Raw genomic sequence first — 16,864 nt, 5'->3', positions numbered from 1 at the left:
CAATTTATTATGGGAGTTCATTGTCTCATAAAAAATGAGGGTGTAATTTATAGCTAATTTTTATATATGAGTTGACACTTCAGACTTTATATGTATAAACTTTGTTTTCATGTACATTCATAAACATGTATATTAGAAGAAACAACTAACCTTCCCACCACCTTCAATATTCTAAGATCTAGTGATCTAGACCTGTTGTTGTGTTTTTAGTCTCAGGAAATCCCACTGAAGACCCAGACCAGAATTCCTGGGTTAGGTATGCTCTGAGTATACTTTGTGAATCCAATAAAGCCCTATATTCTCTCAAGTCTTGAAAGAACTCTAGTGATTTACGAGTGTGTGTGTGTGTGTGTGTATGCACACACATGAATTTTTTTTCCAGGAGGTATAAAACATTATTAAATATAGCTGTCCCTTGTGTTCATGGTAAATAAGTATTACCATTTTCCTGCTGTGTGCATGTGGTTTCATGTAGTTGTGTAGCTGTCATTTGTCTCAAATGCTTTACATATTCCAATTAATGCAGTTTTATTGCATATAACCCTGAGGCTTTTTATAAAGGGATGGCATTTTACAACTTGAACAAACAAATAAAATACAACATTATACAGTTCCACTGTGTTTTGGCAAACATACAGACACATAACTCAGTGTAAGCACCCCTACATAGCGACGTTTTACTAGGCAACAGACTTTGTATATCTGAGGCTACTGAGTCTATGAGTCTTAACTCATAGAAAGTTCTACTTTCTTCAAAGTGTTATTATGAATGAAAAAAAAATGTAGACTGAAAGATAGAAGCTGTCCTTGTGCAAAAGAATCTGGACAAAGTCAAAGCTTAGTACTGCCATTGGAAATGACCCAGAAGACTCAACTCAAGACCTGGGTTACCATTTTTCCTCTTTCCCCCTTACTCAGTATAATGTTTGGATAGAAAATCTTCCTCAAAATCAATATGTTGAAAGTATGATTCAGATTACAGCAAGGTTCAGAGGTGGGATTTGGGGGAAATGATTGCATGGTGAAGGTGGTAATCTCATTAGCAGAATAATCCATTTGATGGAATGATAATTTGAATGGACCACTAATGGGTAGTAACTGGATGGAGGACTTATTTCTGTCCCTGGCCCCTTCCCCTCTGTCTCTTTTATTCTCTCTTTCCTGGCTGCCATGATCTGAGTAGCTTTCCTCTCTCCCAACCTTCCACCATGATGTGCTCCCTCACCTCAGGCCCATATCAATGGAGTTATCTACCCATGGACTGAGACCTCTAAAACTGTGAGCAAAAATAAACTTTTTCCTCCTTTAAGTTGTTCTTGTCAGGTATTTTGGTCACAGCAATGCAAAACTGCCTAACACACTCAATTACAGAAGTTTTGTCAGGAACATTCAAGGACTCTCCAAAAACTGTAGAGAAGACTTTATATCTATCTATGCAAAAATTGGTTTTAACTATCGATATGAAGAGAAATGCGATTAGAGGGATTTTATGATTTAACCCTACAGATTATAAATGGGAATAGGATTAAATGTGGTTCTAACATAATTTCTTCATCTTCTCTCTTTTTCATAGTTCACTAGTTCAAATGTGCTGTGGTGTCAAATTTCTAATCTGTGCGATGGCATCAGTCCCTCATGTGGAAAAAATAAGTAGAAGAAATTGGTAAACATGACACTAGGAGCTCAGATAAGCAAACAGGCTTTTCAGGGGAGAGAAACACTTGGAACTTTTGACTGACATGTAAGCAGAGATGGAATTCAGTCCACAACATCCTCAAACTACATTTAGTTTCTTCTTGATTTTTTTTTCCTCCTTGGGATTTCCTGTTGAATATTGAGGTTTTGAGGAAAACTAGGGAGTTTGTCTGGAATGGGTAGGAAATATCCTAAAATTTCATCCACCTTAAAAACAAGAGGGAAAGGTTTGCTATAAACACAATGTACAAATTGCACTGAAAACATCTGTAAGCAAAGGAGTATGGAATAAATAAAGCTGCCACCCAGCTCAATACAGCTCAATTTCTACTGGATTGGCATGACCAGTTTTTACCTTATGTGTCTAATAGAGAAAAGGATGCTTAGTCTTTTTTTTTTTTTTTTTTTTTTTTTTTTTGGTGCTGGGCATTGAACTCAGGAGCACTTTACCACTGAGCTACATCCCCAACCCTTTTGTTTTGCATTTTATTTAGAGACAGTTTCTTGCTGAGTTGCTTAAGGCCTTGCTAATTTGCTGAGGCTGGCTTTGAACCCATGATCCTCCTGCCTCAGCCTCCCAAGCTGCTGGGATTACAGGTGTGCACCCATGAGCCTGGCTAGGATGCTTATTCTTTATGAAAAAATAAAATAAGTAATTTTTTGATGATTTTTAAATATATAATACCCAGGACACAAGATGAATATAATGAAGTTAAAATATTTAACAAAACAAAACAAAGCAGAGAGCATTGATGTTCAGAATATGGAAATAATACTGCATACCAAACAAATAACAAATTATTTGAAGAGACAAATGAACAACTGGCAGGAAAGAAATGACTACTCTCCCTGTACAAAAGTGCTCAATATAATCTCGGAAGTGCAAATAAAGCAATTTTATACCTAGTATTGATTATAGTTTAAATAATTTCAATCTTTGACAATTTTTAAAATCACTGGAAAAAAATAAATACTGAAAAAATCGTTAAGTAGCACAAACCCCTGTGTGCTTCTGTAATGGTACCAGAGGACACAAATACTTTGGGAAACACCAAAGCATCACCTAGCGAATGTGACAAGGTTCAGACCTAATGACCCAGCAATAAATGTATCCATTTAAATTAAATGTATCCAAAATAAATTACTCAGAGGTAAATGTATCCCAGATAAGGTTTACCTAAGTGCATTGGGAGCCATGTACAAGAACATTCAAAACAATATTTATTTTTGTTAACAGTTGAAGAACTGCTAACAGCCCAAGCACTTATGGATAGAAGAATGGGTAAATAAGGCTGCAGTCCAGGGAATGACTGAGCAGCATTGGAAACAACATGTGAGGGACAAGAAAACTGTTTTTTTACTTCATTAAGCCAGAATAGGCAGACAAGTGGATAACCCCTTACGAATAAAGAAGCAAGAGGTATGACTCTGAAGAAAAACCAAGGAATAACTCAGAATACAAGAGCATAGATTCTCTGGATGGGACAAGGAGACATTCTGCCAGAGTTACTGTCATTATCCCATTTCTTTAAAAAGTAACGCATCCACAGACAATGGTGCAATGGTGTTTCTTTAAACTGTGCCTACGCCATTACATGAGCATTTCACAGTTTTGAAAAAATAGCTTTTTTTTTTTTTTTTTTTTTTTTGGATACGTAAAAATGGGAATCAGGAAGGCTTGAGGCAGCAGTACCAGTTTGGGTTTTCTAATTTCCAGTTTTCTTCCTCCCAAGAATAGTATGTGCTAATAACACATTCTCTGTATTTCTCAATTTCCTTATTTCTAGTATCAGAGGTAAGAATAAGAACGTGTTTTAGATGATTACACTACTTCATGTCACAATGCCTGGTGCAAAGTACATATTTATTCTATTTTGCAAGTGCATGCTGGAACATACAATAGGTCTACTTTATAAAGTGTTGCAAGTCATAGAACATGATAAAAACCTCTTCTAATTTTTATAAGTCTATCCTAATCCAATGTCAAATCATTATAAGCAGCACAAAGAGTCAACTATATAAGCCAGACACAGAGATAAACAGAATTTTAAAAAATCTAAGCAAACCTCTAATCAACAAATCTTTAAGTGTATTAAAGGATTAATATACCAAGCAGGGTGATTTTAAGAATACAAAGGTAGTTTAATTTCAGCAAATATTAAGCTATTCTAATACTTTAAGAGATTCAGAGATTAAGACATACGATGATCTCAATCAGATCCCCAAAGCAGTAAAGGATTCAAAATCTATAGCCAAAATTTATTTTACTAGCTATTCATAAAAAGGAATTTTATATTTTTCTTAATATTTTGAATATTTGGTGCTAGGACTTAATAAGATAAAAATATCAATGCTAAAATGATTTTTACAGTCTGACCAAAGTCATATGAGGACATAGGTAAGAAAGACTCAAGTTATAATCACTTTTCACAATGCAGTGGAATGTATAGTAATAGAAGACAACAAGATAAAGAGTGTTAGATATTGAAAAGGAAGAAAGAGAACGTCACTTATTTCCAATAACATGACTCTGTACCTAAAAAATACAAAATTTTAGGGAAATAGATGGAAACAAAATAGTCAATATGAACAAACCAAAAGCTTTCCTAGATACTATCTATAATAGCAAATTCAATTGGAAAAATGAGTCATTCATACTAAAGCTACAATCTTGGTCAAATAAGGAATGACCTATCTATACACATGAAGGGTCTATACAAACCACAATACTTTCATGAAGAACATCAAACACTTTAAAAAAGGGAAATACACACCCTATATTTTGGTGTAAATAATCATTATTGCAGATATATCAATTATCACCAATTAAATTTGAATATCTAATTCAGTTTCATCCAAAGACCCAACAAAATGTTAGACACTCAACAACATCCTAGGCTATTTTGTCTACTTTATATAGACCTTAAATGTGAAAAAAACAGTAAGAACAGGTACACATTTCAGGTTTAAAGACGTACTTCACTGGTATAGTAATTGAAAGAGTCTAGTATTAGTGAAAATTAGTTCAATAGAACCAAATAAAGTTCAGAATTAGACTCAATTATAAAAATGTAATTTATAATACAAATAGAACTTCGAATATTGTTGCAATTGTGGAGAAATCACTAAGTGGCATTGGCTAAAGTCATACTGATTACTCCTCTAAGTAAGTAACAACAATAAAATAATTAAAATGGGTAGATGAAAGAACAGTAGATAGATATAAAGAACTGGTACAAGTAAAAGCAACATCATATGAATACACATGATAGTATTAAAATATTGGCGGGATAATATGCTTGTAACTTGGTGATAAAGAAGTATTTCAAACTGCAAAATCCACAAGTAACTGAAATGGTGACAGAATAGAATTCACACATACTATATGAATTTGAGAAATTATCAGAAGATTTTGACATATGACAGATGTGAAGATTGTTTGTAACATAGATACAAATTACAAATTCATATTCATAACCAGCAAAAAGATCTGTCTTGGGAATAAAAATAGAAAAGGGACATAAAATACATAAAATTAATCTCTAACTTACAAAATAACCATTATTCTAATAACACAAATCACTTATGACTCTGCCTACTGCTTTTCACAAGACTATCTTTTCCATCTTTTTTATTATAATTCAAATGATCATTCTGACCTTTCTTATGGAACAATATAGGTGACAGTAATATAATGTGCATTATCACCCATTGAAATTCAAAATTTCTTTTCTTTCTCCCCTTCTCTCTCTCTCTCTCTCCTTCCCTCCCACAATACATGTCCCTTGCTTGCTTTTGCAAAGGATCTTATGTGAAAGTTAAGGTACTGGTTAGGAATGAGTGAGCACTCTGATATTAAGGACGGGAAAATTTCAACAGAGAGATGAAGTTCAGAACCCTGAACTGCACATCCTTCTGAAACTCCTTTGTCAGAGTAGTTTCTCCACACTGTAAGAGGAAACTAACTGGATATTGCATAAGGACTTTTCAATGGTGTACTGAATACAGGGAATGTTGTTATATTACAAGGGGATGTTATTTCACCTCTGCTCCCAAATGTACCATACTCCATTACCTCCTGTATTATAAGATGACTTAAATACTTATGTGAACCATAGGGATAATTATATACTTATCCAGGAAGAATTTGGGAAACATTGGTGGAAATGAAATTCTAAGGGCATTGGAGCAGGTATTCATGACCTGAAAGGGGATCTAACATTTTTTCTTAGTATATTGAGGCTCTAGTTCATTGGTATATTGTGTTCAACAAGACTGAGGTTCCAGAACTTCTCTGGAATAAAACAGGGAAAAAAATTTGAAGACTCAGGGATAAAGTAATGTGGGAATAGACTTGTTCATCATGGGTGTTTACAGAAAACTCTCTTCACATTAAAATGCTTTCCTAGCGGGGTGCAATGGTGAATGCCTGTAATCCCAGCAGCTCAGGGGGTTGAGGCAGGAGGATCAAAAGTTCAAAGCCTCAGTAAAAGCAAGATCCTAAGCAACTCAGTGACACACTGTGTCTAAATAAAATACAAAATAAGACTGAGGATGTTGCTCGGTGTTCAAGTGCCCCTGAGTTTACTCTCTGGTACCAAATGAAAACAAAAACAAATCTTTCATGAAGGGAAACCAGAGTCCATGTAAATATCTGTGGTAGTTGGTTGTCTTCTTAGTCTGGATACAAAGGGCTATGGGGGCTCCTTTCACCATTATGATTTTGGGCTCCATATCTTAGTGCAAATAGTATGATCCTGGAGTATAGTATAGAATGATCCACTTAGTAAAACCTGATCATTCTTGACCAGGTGGGTATAAGTACAGCAAAAATTTACAAGGACAGATTTGTTTTGACTTCCAGGACTATGGGATAGTGACTAGTAACTAATTTTTCACAGAATCCACAGTAAAAATACAGACTGTGTTTCTTGAACTATATAATCAGATAAATCCTAGGTCAGGGGAGATAAACCTGATTTGAGTCTCCATAGTTACTTAATAAATTTGAAAAATCAGTAACTAGGAATTCTAGAGATGAATACTGTGAATGTTTCTTAGAATGGAAATAGAATGAGAATATATTTGTGTCCCACGAAAGTGCTTATAGAATTTAATATGACTCAGATTGTCGGTAGCCATGTGGATAAGAGGACTTATCCTGGGGTCATCAGTGAGATTCATTTTTTCAGTTATCCAGTGTTTGATTAATGGACTCACAAAAAACATGGCTATTTTGGCAGCTCTGAAGGATCCATGTAAATTTAACAACATGAAACCTTGCACACCATAGCTGATCTGACTGCTGTACCTGCTGAGTACGCAAATTGCCAATAGCAGAGGTCAAATCCAAACACTGATACGGCATCATTCCCAGGATTGAGAGTGGAGGGAGGATCAGACAGCCACCTAGTGATAGTTTGATTATTTTGGACCTCTTCCATCATGGGAAGAAGAGCAGTCTGTCCTTATAGAAATAGAGTCTGTTCAGAATGCAAATTTGTCTTCCTTGTGCACAATTCTACCATTAGTCTCAACTTCAACTGACAGAGTGATTTATTCTTTGCCATGGGATGACACTCAACACTACCCACTACCATTTTACAATAGTGAAAAGTATCATTTTACAAGGAAAGTGGGCAATGGGCCCCACACTTTTGGTATTCCCCGAACTACTATGTATCCAATTATCCGGAAGAGACTTGGCTTTCAATAATGATGAAATGGCCTACAACAGAAGAAGTTTTGGAAATATGCCATAAAGATTGAGGTATTTAAAAGTCTGAAAATAGTGATAAATGTATGATGGAATTCTCTGAATAAGAATACATGGATCAATATGTTGGAGTGGATATAAAAGGGGCCCAACTCACCTATGAAGTAATTTTTGCTTCTTGTTCCCCAAACCATGAACTTAGCTTTAGCATTCCTAGTTCCTAAGAGAGGAAAATTTTCTTTGGAGGACATATTCATGGCCCCTAGAAATGGATATCTGAGAGCATTAATTTGACACAAGTGTCTTTTTGTTATTGAACTGTCAAACATAGAAGAAGGCTGAGGTGAAGTGCCCCATTTGGTAAAGGGAAACTGCATTTTTGTTCCACAATAGGTGCAAGAAAGATTGTGTTATAGCCCAGGTGATTTACATGAAGACCCTTAGAACTTCAGTGTTATTAATGTGTGCCCCTGTAAAAACCTTATGATCACTCTAGCTTACAATTGTTATTTAAAAATCTCTTGTGGTGGGAATCTATTCATGGCTATCTATTTAAAGGAATTAAAGAGGAACAATTAAGAAGTGCTGATAGAGTTATATACAAAAATGCAATGGGAATAAGATGAAAAAGTGCCACAGTCTGGCTGGGCACAAAATCACGAGCCACTCAAGCAGGAACAAACTTTATTTTTGAAACTGCCACCAATGCCCCATATCCTCCTGGGAAGATTGCCGACCGACCCACACACCGGTGTTCTCCTGGACCCCCACAGGAAGTCCCTCCTCCGGAATTCCCTCCTACTGCACTTCCCCAACCAATGGGAACTCTCCAGGAGTCCTGTAGCAGGCGGAGGTGGACAGCAGGAGTCCAATATCCATATGAATGCAAATCTTAACATAATCATATCATCTCAATGGTTTGCTGGCTTTTCAACCAAAAATGCCATGCATCATAGCAAGGAAGGAAGGTTTTACCTAGGCTTTAAAATACAACAAAAAGTTGTGTGTGACAAGGTTAAAAAAATAAATAAATAAATAAATAGAGAAATAAAACAGAGTAGAGTCATTGAGATAGACAAGTTGTTTGTAATGCCCTGATTATGTGTTCACAGTTGGAGGTGGGTAGACAGTTAGGTCTGAAGCCTTCTGTTCTAGTCTTTAGATTGTGTCCTGAAGATGATGAAGAATCATGCAGAGAAGTTGGCATGATCAAATACGCATTTTAAAAAGATTTTTGGAAAAAAAGCACCTGTAAAATTAATAAATATTCATGGAGTAAGTAAATAAATAATTGGAAGAATAAAAGCAAAAACAGAGAGTACAAAGCTAGGAGGTTATTAAAATTCTTCAAGGAAGAGATGTGGGGATCTGGAAAAACATTCTCCAAAATACATAGATTTATACATCATGAGATATCTCTCTAATCTTTAGTGGCCTTGAGTCAGGAATGGAATAAGTTGGCCAATAACAGGTTCTTCCATATTCTAGCCTTTATAAGAAGAAAACCTACAACTTAAGAAACAAAAACAAACAGTGAAAGAAGGTAGTCTCTTGATTCTAACTGTAAAAATATGAGATATCATTTGCTTTTCTGTCCAAATGTTTGATAAGATTTATTGCCAATATTGTCTGCTCCAAGATTGGCCCAATGTAACAAAGAACTAGTGGTATTGCTCTTTGCAGTAAATTATATAATCATAGTAACCTTGGCTCAGAGCAGCTACATATTATTGAGTTATAGGTTCCAGGCTGATATTTCTAAGAATCAAAAGGTCATAGAATTACTCATATATGGCAATATGAAGTAAAGTTGCACTGTCATTTTTTTTTAACCCTCGTGAATACATCTAGCATAAAGTCTAGAGGAAAGTCATTTGACTGCATTTTACATTTGGTGGAGATAAAGAGGGACCATCCTGATTAAGATAAGCGATGGCAATATTTATTTTCCATTATAATCAGTGCTTCCCATTATTATATTTAAACAGCATGCTGATAACATTGGTTTTGAAGGTTGCAGTATGTTTTCTCCCACATACTGGCATTTCCATAGGCAAATTATTTAACCCCGCTGAGTCCCACTTCCTTAAGTTGTAAAAGGAGGATAATAATACTTGCAGCATAGTTAAGAGGATTAAAGGTTGTTTTTCATGCTAAGCAAAGTTCCTAGTGTAGAACTCCTATTATTCAGGCAATAAATATTAAATCTTGCAGATAGAATTTGTAAAGTGAGATTCCATTTTTTTTTTTTTGGAAAGATAGGTATAACAGGTTGTGCTGGACTGCCTCTAACAAGTGCCATCTCGTGTTATTCCTGTGCTACCCTTGAATGTAAACTAACTGAGTTACTTGCTTATAACTAAGAATAGAATATAATGAAAGTGGCCATGTAGCAATGCATAGCTAGTAAATGGGTATATAAGAATGTGCTTGAAAAAAAAGATCTGGTGCTTGCTTGGCAACACATATACTAAAATTGAAATGATACACAGAAGATTAGCATGGCCCCTGGGCAATGATGACATGCAAATTTGAGAAGCATTCCATAATTTGAATGGATGCTGATTCATAATGGTGGCGGGGGGCATGGGAAAAAATGGAGAAACTTTGGGCAAAGGGGAGAGAGGGATGGGGAAGGGCAATGGGGGCAGGAAAGATGGTGGAATGAGATGGATATCATTACCCTAGGAACATGTATGATTGCACATACGGTGCGATGCTACATCATGTACAACCAGAGAAATGAAAAGTTGTGCTGCAATTATGTGCAATGAATCAAAATGCATTCTGCTGTCATATATACCTGATTAAAATAAATTAATTAACAAAAAAAGATTCTGAACTTGTCAATCCATACAATGGAAAATATGTAGTATGTGTAAACTGGAATAGAGTACAGCAATCAAATGCAATAAAAAAGAATATTAAATCTTGAATAGTGATGTGAATGACATAAATGTAATATTGCACAGAAGAACAAGGCAACTGATAACAAACAGGAAGGGCCTTTTACATAAATGTCAAAAACATGCAAAATTATACTGTTTAGGGATAGTGTTCAGGGTATCTTGGAAGTAAATAAAAAGGTAATTATGCTACTAGTTAATATTATGCCAGAACTTCCAATAAGCCCAACAAAGGTCACCAGTGTCTTTTGAGGAATACGTTTGTTCATTTTCCTAGAAACAACTGATTTGATCTCAGATGAGTTACAAACCTAATTATTTATGCTAATTTGTACAACCAAGAAGGAAAACTAAACAAAAACTGATAAAAAAAAAAGATTATGTTTTCCTCACTGGTACAAAAGACAACATTGAAAGTTATACTTTTTTATTACACATAAGTTATATAAAATGTATTGTCATATATCTATGTTATGGATCTTATTTATAAACAATGATCATGTCAAAAATAACACATTTCAAGGTACATTTTGCCAGCTGTGTCCATTCAGGAAGATAGGTGGGGACATTCATGTGAAGAGGTGAAGAATACCACTCCCTGGAAGTCCAGGAACATCAATGGATTGGGGGAATCCCAGATATAGGTGCCATAAGTGAACCTTAAGGACAGTGACCTGCTTAGCTCATGGTACTGATATCAGAATGAAGGAACAGATATTGCCATTAGAATATTCGTGAATGAAAGAAATCTTCAAGAATGAACAAAAAATTAAACAAACAAAAACAGAGCTAGTGGTTTTACACAACTTCGAGGGAGAAGCCAGCTCTCCTACCTAAATATCATATTACCTTATAGATTTTAGGTTTGTTAATTAACATTTTTCATTGCAATTGAGAAAATGAATAGGGACAACGAGGTAGAAAACGTGATACAGAAGGGACAACACTGAATCATGATCACCATGAAATTTTGCTTTTGAATATTTTCTCCATAAGAAAAAGAATCATTTAGAAAAAGTGATATCAATGGCTTTAGAAATATTTTGGTAAGTAGTAAGTATTGTTGTTCATGTATGCTATAATAAATTGTTTATATATAATTTTATGGCTGTGCAGGAAATAATTAACTAAAGTAGGAATTGGCTGGTAAAGTTAAACTTATTTTCATGTGCTTATTTACCAACCACATATCTGATTCAGTGAAATATCCATGTCTCTTGCCTATATTCTAATTGGATGATTTGCTTTTCAATGATTACTTTTGAGTCTTTTATACATATTGTAGATGAGTACTTCATTAGGTATGTGGTTTATAAATATTTTCTCCCAAGGTATACTTTATCTTTATTTTCTTAAATTATCTTTTTCAGAGAAAAAATATTTCACTTTGATATAGTCTAATATACCAAATTTTTATTTTATGTATCATGCTTTTGGCATCTTAAGAAAGCTTCACTAAGCTGTATGTCCTAGAGACTTTTCTTTTATGTTTTCTTTTACAAGTTGTAAACTTTTACATTTTATATTTAAATCTATAAATTAATCTATTTGAGTTTATTTTTATAGCAACTGTGAGATTTGTAAAAAGATTCATTACTTTTGGCTATAGATACATGCCATGGTCTGAATATAGATGTCCCTTCAAAATTCATATATTGAAACATAATTACCAAGGCAATAATATTAGATGGTGGGTCTTCTAGGAATGATTAGGTCACAAGGGCTCTGCCATGGTGAATGGAATAAATGTCCTTATTAAAGAGGCCTAAGGGAGCTGGTCTGTCTTCCAGCATGTGAACACATGTAGAAAGCACAATCTATAAGGAACATGAAATCTATTGGTGAGCTTGCTCATGAACTCCTCAGCCTCCAGAACTGCAAAAAATAAAATAAAATAAATTTATATTATTTATAACTTATCCAGTCTAAGTTGTCTAAGTTATTTTGTTATCTAAGCCCTAGCAAACCAAGAGCTTCAGCACCATTCACCCAAGAAGCTCTCCTTCCAGCATTTAATTATTTCTGGGTATTTGGGCAAAATCAGTTCACTGTACAGCACATGTTTTCATCAAGTGATGACTATAAACACAATATGGTATAGCTACACAATGGAATATTATTTGACCATAAAATATGAAATATATACTACAAGTTGGATGGACCTTGAAAGCCTTATACTAATTGAAAGAAACCAATCATAGAAGATCATATTCTGTTTATGCAAGGTGTCCAGATGAGAGAAATCTATAGAGACAGCATGAAGATTAGTGGCTGATTAGGAGTGAGGGATAGGGGTAGGGAGTCTGTGTGTGTGTGTATGTGTGTGTGTGTGTGTGTGTGTGTGTGTTGGGGGTGTGTTATAGGAAAGTGCATGAGGTTTATTTTTAAAATATTTTAAATATTTTTGAATTGATTGTGGTGATGATTTTACATATTTATGTGTATAATTTAATGGGTCTGTTGCTGAATGTGTGCATTCTATTTCAATGAAGCTATTGAACAACAACAGCAAACAGTTATCCAGATATCCATGTGGCATGGAGCTACTTCTGCGTACTCTATTCCTTTCCATTGATCAAAGCGTCTTAACTCTCCAACCACAATGGCTTGATCCAACTCCATAAGAAATTTTGGAATCAGGTGGCAGTATTCCTCTTAATATATTCTTTTTTTTTTTTGGAAATTTTATTATTTTACCTTCTTTGCTTATCCATTTAAATTTTAGAATGATCTTGTCTCTATGGCAAATAAAATAGTGAGGAGATGTCATAGCAATTGTGTCAAATCTTTGAATCAATTTAGGGAGAACTGACATATTAGCCAGGTTGATATTTCCAATCCTTGGACACAACATCTCTTCTTCAATTTATATTCTTATTTTTAAATGAGCATTTTTTTTTTTTTGTGGGGAAAAAGTTACTGGGGATTGAACTGAGGGGCACTTAACACCGAGCTACATCCCCAGCCCTATTTTATATTTTATTTAGAGACAGGGTCTCATGGAGTTGCTTAGTGCCTCGCCATTGCTGAGGATGGCTTTGAACTCATGATCCTCCTGCCTTGGCCTCCTGAGGAATTGGGATTACAGGTATGCACCACCACACCCCACACTAAATCAGCATTTTTTTAGTTTTCATCTCACAAGTAAGGTATAGGCTTTGTTATATTTACAACTAGAAAAATCATTTTTGAAGCAATCATAGGTGATGTCATGTTTAATTTGGGTTCCCACAAGTTCATTGCTGGTATACTCATGTGCTGCCACATAATGTTTTGGTCAATGATAAACCACATGCATAGCAGTGGTCCCCTAGGATTATAACAGAGCTGGAAAATTCCCATCACCTAGTGACCAGGTCAGCATCATAATGTCACAGCACAATGCATTATTCATGTGTTCATGGTGTTGCTGGTGTAAACCAATCTAGTTGACTACGAGTCATAAAATAAAGTAGTAGTTGCATATAGAACATAATACTTGAAAAGAGAAAGCTATTGTGCTATAAGTTTATGAATTTACTGTACTATTCATTGTTATTTTTAAAGTGTAATGTTACTACTTCTTAAAAAAAATGTTCACTGTTAAGCCATGCACCATGTTACACTGGCAGCATAGCATCCTCATACATCTTATGTTTATTAGGTCTCCTGATTGCATCAAAAGGCCTTGTCAGGGGATTGACTTGTACCATCTAGGTTTATATATACTTTGTGATGTTTGTACAATGATGAAATTGTCTAAGGGTACATTTTTCAGAATATATCTTTGTCATTAATCAATACATGACCACATATAGAAATATAGCTAATTTTTGAATTTTAATCTTGTGTTGTATGAACTCAGTGAATACAATTACAGCTCTATGAGGATGTTTTATATATTCTTTAGGATATTTGTAAGGACAATCATGTCATCTCTAAAAAGGGTAGTTTTTTTTTTTTTAACCCCATTTTGATCCACATGCCTTTTTTAATTTTCATGTCTTGTGGTGTTGTCTAGAACTGCATATATGTCCATTGCTTCTGTTTCTCTGGAGAGCATGAATATTACTACCTACACATATTATCTATCTATCTATCTATCTATCTATCTATCTATCTATCTATCTATCTCGTTTTGGTCTGCTTTATTTTCTGGAAATGCCTGAAAATTACAGTGGCATAAAAACAAAGGATATTTCTAAGAAAATAATCTCTCTTTGCTTATGCCAATCAACTAATAGAAACACTATCATTTTACCTCTTCTTCCCATATCATGTGGCCCAAATATTTTCCTACACTAGAGAAATTGGAAGTAAACTACAAGGACTCAAGAGTTTCTGAACAGATTATTTACATGAAGCAAATGAACATGCTGAAACTATAATATCCTTCTACAAACATGGGGAAGAGTCATGTCCAAAATTCAAATGGACCCAAATGGGTTAAGTGTGAGCCCAGGAGCAACTATATGGGAAGAGGAAGTCCAATAGAACAAAGTTGCTTTTTGTTCTTTTTATTTTATGTTAAGTGTTGCAGCCAGATGATGGGTCAAAAGAAGTTCAATGAAGGACTCAGAGCCAGATCCTGATTTTTACCATATGAACTGGTATCCATGAAGGGTAGTATTCAGCTGATATCTTCTTGATCTCTGTCAATCTATTCTTGAGGACCAAAAAAATAAAAAATAAACTGGTGTTTGAGAAGCCTCCACCATTTTTTATCTTTTCTTGACTTCCTCCTGTCACTTCCATTTTGCTTACTTCCATTTTACAATAACTTTTGGAGAGGCTACAGTGAGAAAAGATATTGTTGAAGTTGACAAAATGGAACATAAGTTTACCTTTGAAGATAGGCTTCTGCCTCCAAATATGGATTCTCAGTCCTTCCTAATACATGGGGGCAGTTTGGGACATCATCTACATGTGCCAGAATTTACCACTGGAACAGAGTACATAAGTTACCTTAAAAAAATAAAGTCATTAAGAGTGGATCTAGCCAAAGATAGATGTGTCAAAGGCAAAGATGTTGTGGATGGTGGAAGAAGACAAGGAGACGGTAGCATACCAGAAATGAGCAGATGAATGGCTGAGGGATTTCAGATCACCTTATAAACTGGTTGTGGATGAGGAAAGTTGGATAATGCAGGGTAGCAGCCACCTGTTTTCAAATCCAAGGATTTTAGCTTATCATCCTTTATGTTATATACAGATCTGTGAACCCAATAAAATCTAATTTTTATTCCAATTTTCATGGTTTTGTTCCTACTCTGTTACGTCACCTGTATGGAGTCTACCCAATATTAATCCTGGGTAAGAAAATGGTTTCTCTCTCTCTCTCTCTCTCTCTCTCTCTCTCTCTCCATTTATTAATATTAGAGTATCTGCAGTGATGTGTTAATTAAAATTAAGTCCCTTTTTCACTGTTATGCATATATACATATAAATGAAGATATGTATGTGTGAGTGTATATATATACATATATACATATATGCATAGATATATACCTATCTGAATATATATAGTATCCATGTGACTATATAAAAGCACATATAGATATGTAGAAATAGATGCACATTTATCCCTCTTTCTTTTCTTTCCTTCTCTCTTTTACTTAATGGCATGACTTCATGCCTACTTAACTATGGACTCCTAAAGCAATGTGCTTCTGTCTTCAGTATTTTGTAAAATCAATAGCAAAATCACTAAAAATAGCCTCCCCACTTTCTATCTGCCTCCTGGGTCCTTTCAGCACAAAATGGTTGTTAATGAATCTTATAAAGGGCTTAGTGAACATTAATATTAGACTACCTGCAATGATGTGTTAATTAAAATTAAGTCCCTTTTTCATTTAAGATGTGATAGGAAAGAAAATTTGACACAGGCAAAAACATCACTGTGAATATTAATTAAAAGAAATTTAGGAGTGGGCACATTTCATATAATCATGATTGTTCAGACATCCTGTAGACAGAATACTTCCTTGATTTGATCAGAAACAGCACATTAGAGTTGAGAGTGACTACATGTCAGAGAGAAATCTCTTGCTTCCTGATAGCGACATAGCAGTGTCACTATAATTATGAGTTTAATATTTAAAATTTGTTGATTTCATATTTGCCTGCATGTATGATAACCAAAATTAATTAATTTTAAATTATACACACCAATTACAACATCAGACTCATTTTCCAACATATTATTCCTCGCTGATTATGTATCCTGTAAGATTGCTTTAATTTTTAATTTTGTACTTTAAAGTCAAATAATAATATGTATTTCTAATTAAGCTCGCTTACATATCTCACTGCTGATTAAACCATGCTTTAATATTTTATGACACCAGCCACCTTTAATTCCTCTACTTTGGTAGCTTTTGCCTCTCTGCTTGTTTTTTCCTGTCTCATATATACTGATGTGACATCTAAGAGCATTTTGTTCCTAATTCTGTTTTACAGCAATGAAAAGCTTCTAGATTTTTGTTCTAAAAATAAGGAAGAAGTAGCGGGTAAAACATCTTAGAGACGATGAGGGAATTTTATTAGACTGTGCCACATAAAAGTGTTT

The 16,864-nt window shown here is 34.6% G+C and overlaps 1 non-coding gene across 1 annotated transcript; it reads left to right on the top strand.

The window, feature by feature from the left end:
* Positions 1-9,858: 9,858 nt before the first annotated feature.
* On the top strand, positions 9,859-9,964 carry LOC114090411 (U6 spliceosomal RNA). The gene has a single exon (XR_003582337.1). It is a non-coding gene; the product is annotated as a U6 spliceosomal RNA (small nuclear RNA).
* The last annotated feature ends 6,900 nt before the right edge of the window (positions 9,965-16,864 follow it).

This window comes from Marmota flaviventris, chromosome 1 (assembly GCF_047511675.1).
Source record: "Marmota flaviventris isolate mMarFla1 chromosome 1, mMarFla1.hap1, whole genome shotgun sequence".
NCBI lineage: Eukaryota > Metazoa > Chordata > Mammalia > Rodentia > Sciuridae > Marmota > Marmota flaviventris.
Note: the sequence above shows the minus strand (reverse complement) of the source record. Positions and strands in the feature narration are given on the sequence as shown.